Consider the following 13310-nt stretch of genomic DNA (forward strand, 5'->3'; position numbering starts at 1 on the left):
AAAGTGTTGGCGGGATTTTCTTTTTACTTCCATGATCACACTCTTCAGTGGGGTGTCATGAAGCCAGTACAATTCTTAAGGCTGGGTATAGATGTTAAATCTGACAAGTATGTGTGATGCAAGATATTTAATATAATGCTTGCTTTTATTTGCTTTTTGCTTTCAAAATGTTAAATAACTGTGCAAGGTCCTGCATGTGGGTGAGGTCAAGCCCTGGTATCAGCACAGGCTGGAGGATGAGCAGCTCTTATGAGAAGGACTTGGGAGTGCAGTTAGGTGAGAGGCTGGACATGACCCAGCAATGAGCACTCACAGCCCAGAGAGCCAAACGTSTCCTGGGCTGCATCCARAGCAGCGTGGGCAGCAGGGGAGGGAGGGGATTSTGCCCCTCTGCTCTGYTCTGCTGAGACCCCACCTGCAGGGCTGCATCCAGCTCTGGGGSCCMRSMMMRGRARGRMMWKGRACCTGSTGGAKTGAGTYCAGAGGAGAGACACCAGCATGATTAGAGGGATGGAGCAGCTCTCCTGTGAGGAAAAGCTGGGAGAGTTTGGGTTATTCAGTGTGGAGAAGAGAAGGCTCTGGGGAGCCCTTATAGAAGCCTTCAGTCCCTGAAGGGGGCTGACAGGAAAGATGAGGTATAAATATTTTAGCAAGGTCTGTTGTGATAGGACAAGGGGTAATGACTGCAAATTGAAAGAGATTAGATTTAGACTAGATCTAAGAAAGAACTTTTTTATTATGAGAATGACTAAACATTGGAAARGTTGTCTGGAGAGGTGGTAGATGCCTCGTATATTGAAATGTTCAAGGCCAGGTTGGAGGATGTTCCTTCTTGTTGCAGATGGTTGGACTAGGTGACCTTTAAAGGTTTCTTACAAATTTTGCAAATGCTATCACAGCATTTTTGATGTTTCTTGTTATTTCCCTGTGGCTTTTGTAAAGACTTACTCATGGAATTTGGGCTATATAAGTATTATACATAGAATTTGATCTCTGTCTGTRGTCTCTATCTATAAAGTGACCTACTGTATTTTATGTGTGGATAGTATACATTGAAGTTCTCAAGAGAAAAGATGGTGTGTGGGGGTTTTTTAAACTAAAAAGTCTACTGAAGTTTGCTTTTGTTTTGCCCCAAACTATTTATTGTAGTGGTAATAGTGATTTTTGCATATTTATTTCCTTGGATTCTTTCTCACTCTTTTTTTTGATGCCTGTGTTAATGCTTGTGCAAGTGTTCAGCCCAGTCCCACTCCTTGTATTTTTTAGAGCTTCTAATTATAGAGCATCTGTGTTACAAAAGTGATTAAACAGCTCATGTGTGTGATTTAATCCAGATTGGGGGCTTGTGAATTGCATAGAATTCAATCCAGTATTATTTGTGCTCCTAATGAGTACAKGTTTGTTTTACACTTGAAATGATAGATATCATACTATTAACTAACATCCAGGGGCAGCCTATCTGCATGGTGAATCTCATGGACTGACACCTGCACTGGTCTTGTTCGGTGCCCGAGTCTGTGCTTGGATCAGTTTAGTCACAGCAACCATACCAGGAGCTAAGAGCTTGGATTTAGGTTTGAGTTTGGAAAATTACCCCAGCACCCAATGTCACTGATCCTGGACTAGTAAGTCCTTTGCACCTGGGCTAACTGCATCCACAGCCATCTTTGGTTTCCTAGACTGTGACAAGTGTCATCAGGACTACTGGGAATCATTTAGATGCAGAAATTTAGATATGGAGCCAATCAGGTGTGATATGGTTGGTTGTAATGTGAGTAAAACAGATTTGGTGAGGTTGAAGCGCTTGCCTTTGGGGCCGGCTGGGCATCAGCATCACACTCTTCAGCACATCTGGAGTATCCATATTAACCAGTTCTTTTTTAATGATAGTAAGAAATGAGTATCAGACGGATGAATGTTACATTTAAGTTCCTTTTTGAAGCCAGATTTCAGTGCATTTCTTGGTTGTACAACAGGTTGTCCTGAATTCCTGCTTTCAGGATTATTTCTRCATCTAGCGTAAATAAAAGTCACCTTTCCCAAGAATCACAGGTCCTGTCTGAGCGCTATATTTAGGTTACAGAGTTGAGCAGCTTTTTGCTTGCTTTCCTTTGGGCCAGTAGTTCCTCACTCACTGCACAATCAGTCATTCAAGTTGGAAGTGACCACAGGAGGTAATCTGGAGTGAGCACCTGTTCAAAGCAGGGCTGGTGCTGAATTCAGACTGCATTGCTTAAGACTTTGTCAGATGGATCTTAAAAACCCCAGAGCACAATTTTCTATGCACCATGGGTGACTTGTCGTGGTGYTTGATTAGCCTCGTTTGTTGTCATCACTGACCAAGTCTTGATRAGGGATGTGCTCAGTGCCTCCTTCCACAGTACCTCAGCTCCACAGCTCTCTGAGTTACTGAGGAACCCTGAAAACTGCTCTGCTGTCAAGTGACAAAGCGCAGAAGGCATTTGGAGGGAAAGAGTGTCCAAACTCTAATGAATTGCTCATGTTTCCAACACTGAGAAAGGATTGTGGGTCTTCCACTATTTCCTGCCAGCTTGTTTAAGCATTGTAAGCACTCAGGGCACTGAATTCTGTGACAATTCTTAATTGTTCCTGAAATTATCTCCCTCATGAGACCTCTTCCTCAATACATGGATGCTCTCCCATGATTCTTGTTTCACACTAACAGTAGGTGTAGGTGCTGCCACAAGACTCATGCAATCTAATTTCATTTGCTTAAAAGTTTGCATGCATTTGCCATTTAGTCTAAGCTAGGGATTACTCTGTCACAAGATCAAGAAATGCAATTTCAAATGATTTTTTTTTTTTTTGTGCAAAACCATAGTCCAAAATGGAATCAATAGAATCAGCATTTAAAATGTTGGGACTGCAAACTGCACCTTTCAGTACCTTTCAAATAAAATGCCTTCCATGTTCTAAGAAAACAATAGCTTTTTGTCTCATTGGAGCTTGCTGAAGTGTTCCTCATTTATTGGAAAATCGCTTTTCTTTCTGYGAAATTCAGTTGTGCAATTTTCCACAGTTACCAGTGTTCCTGCCCTTCGGGAACATCTGTCCTGTGGCTGAGGATACCACAACTTCCAGACTTGCCAGTCCCCTGGGTTCCTCCCGGATCCTGCCTTCTATTTGGCAATAGACTTCAGTCTGTGGTGTTTCAAATGGAATGGTTTGGGCTTTGTGAAATCCTGTTTTCCTACAGACTTTGTTTCATAAGCAAATAAGGATCAGCTGTTTGCTCCCTTCTGATCCAAGAATTGTCAGGACATAATGGAGCAAGTATGCAGATGTCAAAATTTTTTTCACAAAACATACCATTGAGCTGTGGGACTCTTTCCCCCAGTATTTTGGTATTTGTTTTGATTAAAGTGGCTGAGTTTTTATAAAGACTGAAGAAATCAGTTTCTATGGGCARTCTCCTTTTGAGTGTGGCTTGTGGGGTCTTGTGTGTTTTCATGATAGAACTGGCAAGATGTGTTAAGGGTGCCAAGCAGCAAAATTTGTCATGTTCCCAGCTCATTTACTTAGTTTATGAACAGTCTTTACAGATGTTATTTTGGGATTAATTGCTACTTGAGTAGTTTTGAGATTTGGAAGGGTCGCCCAAGTGGTCCGAGGCCTACAGCTCCATTCCTCTGTAACAGTGAGAGGTCTCCCAATTCTGAGTCTTACTTGGACACTTGGCACAAAGAGCAATCGTGCTGCAGGATGCTGCTCATCAGCTAGGCAGCACTTTCCAGATGGGGCTTAGGGACTTGCACTGACATGAATTGAGCTCATTTCCAGAGGCAGCCTGGTGTACCAGGCTGCARTGTAGCTGCAGAAAAGGGTCCTTGATACCCATGCCAGTGGTGCAGAACAGCTTGCATTTGTGCAAATCCAGCAGAGTTGCAGCATCCATGCTGCATATATGTATAAAGCTCAATTGTCCCAGGAGTTCTGAGATATTGTTTGGAGAACTCAGTAGAAGAGAGTGAAAGGGTCTCTTGCACTGCAAAGTGCAGTCTTAGTCGTGCTGCCTGTTGGRAACCTCCTCTAGAATAATTTAATGCCTGAACTACCTCAAAGTCCAGTCAATGGGGAGAGAACTTAGAGCAGTCCAAAGCACAACCAGAGAATGACCTAACAGCTCCTCAGTGCAGAAGATTGAGGCTCCGGTATTTGCTTTCAATCCACAGCTCCTTCACTGAGCAATGTGGGCATAACCTTAAAGCCTTAAAATTCTCATGACACCACAAATTTGCTTTACTACCAGCCCAATCAGCTAAAGCCTGAGAAAAAGCTCCATATTGTTTAAGAAATAGTGGAGACTCATTCTCTCAGCTCTGGAAAACTGATTCAGTTGCTCCAAAATAAGCAAGGTTTTCTTGTGAATTGAAATGTTAAGCCTGAATGTTTTAATCTGTTACATGGAATGAGAAGTACTCCAAAATGGGCAGTGGGAGAATTTAACACTTGTAAGCTCAAACTTGCCCTCCCCACCACATACAAGTTAAAATGCTGTGACTCTGTGATTTCTAGGCAGGTAGCAGAAGGTGCACGTTAATATTTAATTTTCATTCTGTGTGCCATAGGAGTGCCTGCCTGCTCCCACCTCCCCTCCACATCCCATCATCTGGCAGGCCAGTTTCCATACAAAGGAAGGAAGTTTTGAGAGCTCTGAAAATATCCTCAGGTCCAAACAACTCTGAAAGGAAGGTGTATTACCGAGCACACTCGCCCTGACCAGACAGAGAGACCACACTTCGGGAAGTTTCACAAGCTGTAAGGCATCAAATCCTGCCAATGTTAGCACATAATCTTCGCTTTGCATTGCTAASTGGTTCCCCTTCTCTTGAGGAGTGGGGGAGTTTAGAAGAAAAGTTTTTCTTTGTAGGACTGAGATTTCATCTGATTTTTTTGAATCTCAATGCTTTTAGTTAAAGAATACACAGAGAAAATGTGACTTGTTTAATATTTTAGTTGTGTTTTTCCTTTGATTTTCTGTAATGAGGTATGGAAAGGATGGCAGAGCTGTTGGCACAAGCATAAGGGTAACCAGTTGTTTTCTGAGGGGCTGGATGGGTATCTAGAATGTAACACTTCACCTGAGCTTTGTCTTCATCCCTGGTGGTTGTGCCCACCCAGAAGGTTCAGTAAAAACCTGTTCTGTTGTTTTATTTTCCTTTTGCCATTGTTCTAGTGAGAGGAGACTTCCTGAATTCAGCTATATAAAGTTTTAATGAGTGACCTATTCATGAGACTCCTTCCCACATTGGCAAACAGTGTGGATGGGAGGCAGCTCCTTGTGCTCTCTGCCCCACAGCCACCCCCTCCTCCCTGTCCCCTCCCCATGGGGCCTGAGGCAGTGAGAGCTTGACCCGAACTCACCAGCCGAGAAATACAGTGGCTGGGCACGGCGTTTGTGCACCTTGCTCTATCGACACCAGAACAAACAGGGGCCCTGTGGTGAAACTGGTGGCGTGTGCTGTCTGCCCCGGCTGATGAGAAACTTCTCAGGTCCAATGCAAACATCTCTTGCTGAATGCTGGGGCTCACATTGTTGTTGACATAGCGATAAAATCGCCTTTGCACCATACAGCGTCCTTTCTTTCGCTGCTTGTGAAAGGTGCAGCGCGTCCGAGCGCTGAAAAAGTCATGGGCTGAAAAAGCCATGGGGTCTGGTGTGTCATGCTTTGCAAGGAGAGAGCCCTTGCTCTGCGTCCTCCTCCTCTACCTGTGGCTCTCAGATTTGGGGTTTTTCTCAAAACACAAGCTCTGGATTAATTTCTCCATAAAAAGAAAATACAGTTCCTCAGAATAATACCTTTTGCATSCTGGTATTCTTTAGGTGTAATGTCTTCCTGAAAATGGGATTAAGACCTGAAATTGTGGGGGAAGCCCCAAACCCAGATCAAAATAATCCCTAAAAGTGATTGAAAGAGTGAAGATGTAATGTTACACATTCTTTGAAATCCAGATGAGTTCATAGTATGCAGGACAATATGGCAGAAGTTTATAATGAATAATCCAGTTCACCATCTGATATTCCAATAAATAGTGAAAAAGAAAATTATTGCTCAAGATTATGGGGCCAAATACTTTTAATGAAAATAGTGCTGAGTTAACTTCCACAGGCAACTTTGGTCAGATTTGTTCCACAAAGGTCTTTTAAAGAAAATGCCACTAGTTAACCTAAAATATTTAACTTTAACAGGGAAGAGTTCATAGGCTGTACTGATGACATCTTAGTCCTCCATCTCTGACAGACTTGAAAGATATTCATACTGCTGCAGTGAAGATGAAATATATACATTACATATGTTGTAAAGAGACAGCATACATAAAGAGGAGGATAAGCAGGCATCAATTAACATCTGTTTTCACCTGAGGCAGATGTGGGTCTCACACCTCAGATTTGGTTCCATTTTACTGTTCACATACAGGCTTTGCAAGAGACCAGATGCACAAGCTGATGCAAGCAGAGCCCATCTTTCCTGTCCATGTAACTAAGAATGCCTGGTTTGATGCTGTATGCAAGGAGAAGGACAAAACCATGCATGTTTGTCTTGAAGCTGTACTTGGAAAGTGAAAGAAAAGTGCCCATTTCTGCAAGTGTTCTGCAGTGYTGCTCCATTTCCTGCTGGTTTTCCAGTGAGCTACTCCGTAGGCCTATTTGCAGTTCTGCGGAAACTTGTCATTGCATTTTGCATCCCAGTATTTCACCTGCTATTTCCCTACACTAAGTAATAAAAGCTACAAGAGTGATATCCAATGTCCTTGAAATGCCCAAATTTGGTTGTGACAGAGTTGAAGGTTTGTGCAAATATCTTCATCCTGGAGCTTGGATTCAAACATTGGTTTATTCAGCACGTTGGATAGTTTATTTGCATGTGTCTCAAAACCACTGCATCGTTTGGCCTGGGAAGGGAGCAGCAGCCCACTGGCGTGTCAGGAGTGAGGTCAGCTGGCAGAATGGTGAGGAAGCTGGCACAATACCTGCCTGCCACTGGTTTTGCTCCAACTGATACCAGTGCCCCATGCCATCAGGAGCTCTGAAGTCACCCACAAGTCAAACAGCATTAAAGAAACATTGTAGACGTTTATATAGTGCTGTAAACATGAATCAGTTTGTTTTTTTTAATGGAATGTGCTTTATCAATGGAAAGGGGAATCTGGATTTGGGGGAATGGAGGCAGATGGGAGGTGGGCTTCTTTCTGGGGTGGGGTGAAGAGGAGTCTTTTCTTGGAGAAGAGTGAAATTCTTTCCTCTGGAAGGTCCCCACCAGGTGTTTTGTTGAAGTCTTGTGGAGGAATGTGCAGTAATAAAAAATGAGATTCAGTGAACAAACCAGGAGGCAAGGATAGATTTATGTCCTTGGCAGCTCAGGGCAGTCTCCATATGTTGTTAACATTAGATGGTGAGAGAAATTAACTGTATCATACACTGTTGCACAGCCTGCCTGTTAAGCCTCTCCTGTTTAAAAACTATTTAGTACAAATGGCAAAGATAAAATGAGAACTTTTCTCAAGTGAGAACAGATGGCAAAGTTTTCAGGCCCTGGAAGTCAGAGACTTCTCCATGGTCAGGAAAGAGATGGGACAAGGAGCTCTCCTCAGGACACTGTGTCACCATGTTCTGCAGCAGCAGTGTCTAAATCCTCCAACAATGTGCGTTGTGTGGCATCAGCTCACCTTTGGAGCCAGCCATCCCTCCTTTTGCTTTGTTGTGCTTTGAAGCTGGAAATGTTGTGGGCATAAAGTTCCAGAGTGACAGATGTGGTCATTACTCCTGATGACACTTGATTCATCAAGCTGCATTTCCCAGTTCCTGCTTCAGCAAGACTTGGGGACTGTGATGTGGCACACGTGAAGCATCTTGGTCTTCTTCCTCTGTTGTATATCAGGAAATGTAGGAGCTTATTATTAATTTTTGTGGTGTCTGAGTTGCTCTCAGGCTTTCTGTCTCCAGCTCTTCCTAGGCTGTGGAAGATCCAGGAAGCAAAGGAGCTGTAACAGACACTTGTGGGAATGGAGGTATCCTGCCCAGAGTCCAGAGCCTCCAAATAAAGCAGGGAGGATGTGTTTAAAACAATTAGTTCAAAAACTCTGCAGTTCAACCCCAAGTTTATTTAATTTATTAAAGATGTGGTCTGACTTGAGCTTCTTAAAAGCTTCAGTTGCAATTCTTTTCTTTTAAGATGTGAGCCTTTTCAAGGCTCTGAAACAAACTCGAGTTCCCATTTTGTCCGAAAATTCTGTCATTAAAACTCCTGCCAGGGGAGGCTGCAATTCTCATTTTACCTGCAGGGTTTTTTTAAATCCTTATCCATTTGAAACATGACAATTATCCCACCCCAAAACAGCACTCCCAAGTGACAAGGTGTCTAGGGGCTATTTTCCCAGTCCCTTATGATAACTTTTTTCTTACACTATAACAATTTATTAGGTCTCYGAAATAGCAACAACATTAATGAATTATTTACTGGTTTGCTTTACCTCCCAGCAGAGTGCCCTAACTGATAGGCCTTAAAGTAATTTCCCTCTGTCTTTGTTCAATGTATATTTAAGTAATTACTTTATACAAAGGAGTGGAACAGCTCCAGGAGCAGAGCTTGGCAGAACAGGGCTGCTTTGTCAGGRCAGGCAGGATCCTCTCCCATGAGATGACTGCTGAGGATTCCACATCCTGAACCAGTATCTCCCAAATCCAGCATGCAAGCTGTTGAATAAAAGTGCTACCGCCTTCATTTTGCAGATGATGCTGAAATGCAGCTGCTTGAGATTTTCATTTGCCCCAAAACAGCTTGGTTTATTTTAATGTCATTGAGGACACTGCTCTTCAAGTCTCATTTCACTTYGGAAGAAATGCCTTTTAATTTTTTTCAATGGTTTACTTCCAAGGCTATAAGTAAAATGAAAAAACCCAAGGAATTTATTGACACATCTATAGCTTGCTGGGCCTTGCAGAGAAGAGGCAGAGAGGGAAATGCAACTGCAGGTTGATCCCTGCAGGGCAAGGAGATAGCTTTTCATTTTCTGTCTGCYGCAAGATGATGAATTTCAGTTCATCTGGAAAACAGTCGTGGCTGTAGGAWCTCAGTTCAGCTCTGACCTTCTGGGCGGTTCCTATCGCCGCAGAGCCCGGGGCTTTGGTTGGGTTTGTAATCACTTCTGCGCTGCCTTGCGCTCAGTAAACATTTTGAAAGCTGACGGCAGCTCTAACTGCTAGAGACTTTATTTTCCAATGTAATCTGAGATCCAAGGCTTGTTTTGCAGAAGGGTTGAGCTGTGGGTGCTCGTGAAATGTACAGCAGAGGCTGCCATCGCTCATGCCGGTGTTCCTAATTGCTGTCAAACCTGGTAGCAGCTAAATCGCTTTATAGCCTCTGCAAATAAGAACAACTGAAATACCAGGCCTGCCAAATGTTGTGGTATGACTGCAAATAAACTGCAGTGTCTGGGTGATTTTGGGGTGGGTTATCTGACTGATCAAAATTTCTAAGGTATAGTCTATAGTACAGAATCTGAATTTCTCAGCAGTAAGTCATCAAAAAATTGAATGATTGGCCAGGAAGTTAACTGTTTACACTAAAACAGCTTTCTTTCAAGACTTTGGGTGTGGATGAAGCATAATATTTATTTAAAGATGGAGATAAAACTTCACCATTCTCACATAATCTCRTATGTACATCTCTGATGTAAACACCTTCTTATCCCTAGTGCCTCTGACTGCTGTAATTGTATATTGCACTATTTGTACAACCAGGAAGAGTGAAAAAGAAAATCCTGTACCTTTTTTAGGGGTACACGAAAGCATCCAAAGCAKGGAATCATCACCTTTATTTTCAGATAGATTTTGTGGGTTTTAATGAAGAAAATGRCCTCTAAGCACAAATATTTTTTTCTCGCCACATAGTTTCTAGCAGTTACAGTATAGTTTATGCCTAGAGAAGACCAGTCTAGACTTTCGTTCCATCTTTGTAGTAACCATGGAGCAGAGGGCTGTGGGTTTGGTGCTGTTTGCTGCCCTTGTTGTGCTGCAGGCAGGGGCTCTGAGCTGCAGCCCCGTGAGCTGCAGTGAATGGCGCAGGGATTGCTGCGGTGAGGAGCTGCTCAGCAGGCCAGTCCCAACAGGGCCTGCTTCTCCCTTAAACTTGTTGACTGGGAAAACCCTACTTGCCAGAACAAGATCTTTTTACACACAGCGAGAACAATCTCCTATTGTCTCCGGGGATGAAATGGTGCCAATAAAAGATAAAAACCCCGTGCCAACACGGTGATGCATAAAACTATGTTAACTGCTTCACCACTATATTTAACTATGAGGTAAAAGCCTCTGAAAGAGGTGTTTTTTGGTYTCACAAATCCAAATAAATGGAATGTAGTAATTACACCGAAAAACCCCCAAATGTTGCATTCACAACTCTGTAACTATGGATATTACCCTTCCTTTTGTTTGTTTGTTCTTGTGCCCTGGCTGAGTGTCTGTTTGGTGGGGTAGGAGAGAACATTCAGCTGTCCCCTGCTGCCTTCCCAGCTTTGTGGGGCTGCTGTCAGAAGTGAAGCATTCATATTTTAGTTCTCCACATCTGGAAAGAAGATGCTATGACACACTTCAGTTTTTCATGGGAATGTGCCATTTCTTGTGCTTCCTCTCATGGWGCTTCTTCCCTCTGGAGAAATGGAGGCTGCCTTAGTCTCCCCCTAGTAGAGCAGCCAAGCTCTGTATGAGCAACAGCTCCCTGAGGGTACCTGCTTGGTACAGCTAGGAATTTTCAGGAAATGGAAGGAGACTGGGGATGGGTCTTATCTAAGACATGCACTGACTCGAAAACTGTGGAAGCTGGTCTGTCATTTCTGATTCCCTCTTCTCAGCTTTATGTCCTGACAATGGGTCTGTAGAGTAGGGTTTTCTCTGCCCTTGACTCTTCCTCCTCCTCCAACTCACACTCTGAAGTGCCCAGGGAGAAGGGCAGTCCAGTGGCAAGRTACTTCTTTTCACCATGGGCTCTTCAGGTAAGCTGGTAAGTGAAGCCTGAATCACTGACATTCACAGAATCACAGAATATTCGGAGCTGGAAGTAACCCCTACGKATCATCGAGTCCAACTCTTCAGGGAATGGCTCATACAGGGATTGAACTCACAACCTTGGCATTATTAGCACCATGCTCTGATCATGTGAGCTAAAATTGTGCACAAAGGACACCAGAAGTGTGTGCAAAGGGACCCTGGATGCAGCAAGCACCTCTTTTGAGAGGCAGACCATTTTAGTATCCCAGGTCTGTTATATTCAGTAGCCCAGGTAAGGTCTTGCAGAGCCCCTGTGGAAGGTGGATGCCTCTTCATGGAGAACAGCGTGCTCAAGGCAAGCAATTCTGGAAGCTCCCAGGCTCACCAGGGAGATGCTGGGAGAGTGTAGGATCCCCAGGCTTCAGTGCTGCTATCCTATAGCTTTCAGGATCCTTTGGCTGCTTGGATATAGGTAACCACAAGGAGAGTCTGGTGGTCTGAATCTTGCCTTTGCCTGATTTTCCCTACAGAAACTGATGATTCTGCTGACAGTTTTGAGACCAATCTGTTGCTATGATCTCCCACTGTTCTCTTGTCCTGCTTAAGCCCATTTTGTAAATTAGCTGGATCATGGTACTGGCATTGCCTTTGAACAATCTTCAGATGTTTGCTGAGGTGTGGTTTATCTTGARCCATTACAGCCCTTTCTTCTCTTTCTCTTCCCCCCCTCCCCTGCTCCAGCTTCCCTTTATTAAGCTCAAACAATGTATCCCCTAAAGATCAGGTGGATAAGCAGTTTGTATTGTATGAATACATATGTACAGTACACATATAAATGCATGGGTAGTGCATATGTACACACACAGAGCATGTATTTATATGTGTATGTATATGTCTGCATGTATAGACAACTGCAGAAGTGCACTCTCTGGATGMTCCTGCATACAAACACCCAACCCCTCTTTGAAAATCTCTTTTTTAAAGTTTGGATGTGCTCATTGTGGAGAGCTGGCCCCATTATGGGGCTTGCCCTTTTCCATTGATTACGTGGCACCAAAATGTAGAATTGAATGCAAGWCTAGGTTCATGCTGAGAAAACCCTGCTAACCTCAGAGAGAAAGCATTAGTTGGTTTTGGAATTTTAATTTGGTCCCAACTGTATTTCAGCTTTWTTTCAAAAATCTGAAAGCAAAACAATCAGGAAAAACATGCTACATATATCCATGCCATTGAGTTAAAAATGTTTGTTTGGAATAAATAAATGGAAGTGCAAACCACTGCCAAAAATCTGGTTGCAGATTGTTGTCAAAATTATATACACACATGTATACRTTTTCATTTCCTTCCTTGCAAAGATAAATTATTCTTTAAGCTTCTCCTGTGGAACACATGTGTCTCTGGAATTCCAGGGAACTGAAATGTGTGGAAATGCAACATGTGAAATCAGAATTACATCTGGTTATGTACTTTTTGACTCCAGTATAGCTCAGTCCSTTGCTTCCCAACAATGTTTAGATTAAGCCCTCCAAAATGAAAATTTRTTCTCTTTCTGTATCTGAATTTGCAGCCATGAGAATTAAAAAAATAAAAGTCAAGGAAGACTTTTTCTGGTGTAGTGTTTTAGTGTTTTCCTCTATCGCTCTATGCTTTTTTTTTTTAAATTGTTAAAATCAGCTGTTATGACAGAGGCAGCATGATAAATAATAAGCAGCAAGCTGTCCAAGTAAGAGCTTCTTTCTCACACTATTTCCTGCAGAGTCAGATTGTATGAATGCCTGCAAATATCTAAACTTGGGGCAGTATTTGAACATCCCTATTACCTTTCCGAGCTTTAGATCCAGCTCTTTGATTTGTTCTCTGAAGCTCCTTAAAGCTCCTTCTCTGCCAGTTTGGATGATGTGTAGGAGTCTGTAATGAATACGCTCATTATCTAATACAAAGTGGCATAAAACACTCATGCCATGAACTCCGCCACACAGCTATACCCTGCTGCAATTCTCTGATTCATGCTCTACGAGATTAATAGCATTTATGTTATTCATATATCTTGGTTGACCTTGATCTGTTAGAAACTCCCTCCTTTTTATCTCTGTCCCATACTGGGGAGGTTTTGTCCCACATTAACAATGGAACTTTTGTACTTCAAAGCACATTCCCCCCACGCCCAACATCCTGAGTTTTAATTTTCCTTACATATATAATATCTGTTCCTTTCTCTTTCCCTCTCATATTCTTACCTATGTTTAATGGGCTGATACTATCTCAGGAGCTGTAATCTTTTTTTTTTTTTTTTTTTTTTTTA

This window comes from Malurus melanocephalus, unplaced genomic scaffold (genome assembly GCF_030028575.1).
Source record: "Malurus melanocephalus ecotype Western Australia unplaced genomic scaffold, MMel_1.1 scaffold_229, whole genome shotgun sequence".
In the NCBI taxonomy this organism is placed as follows: domain Eukaryota; kingdom Metazoa; phylum Chordata; class Aves; order Passeriformes; family Maluridae; genus Malurus; species Malurus melanocephalus.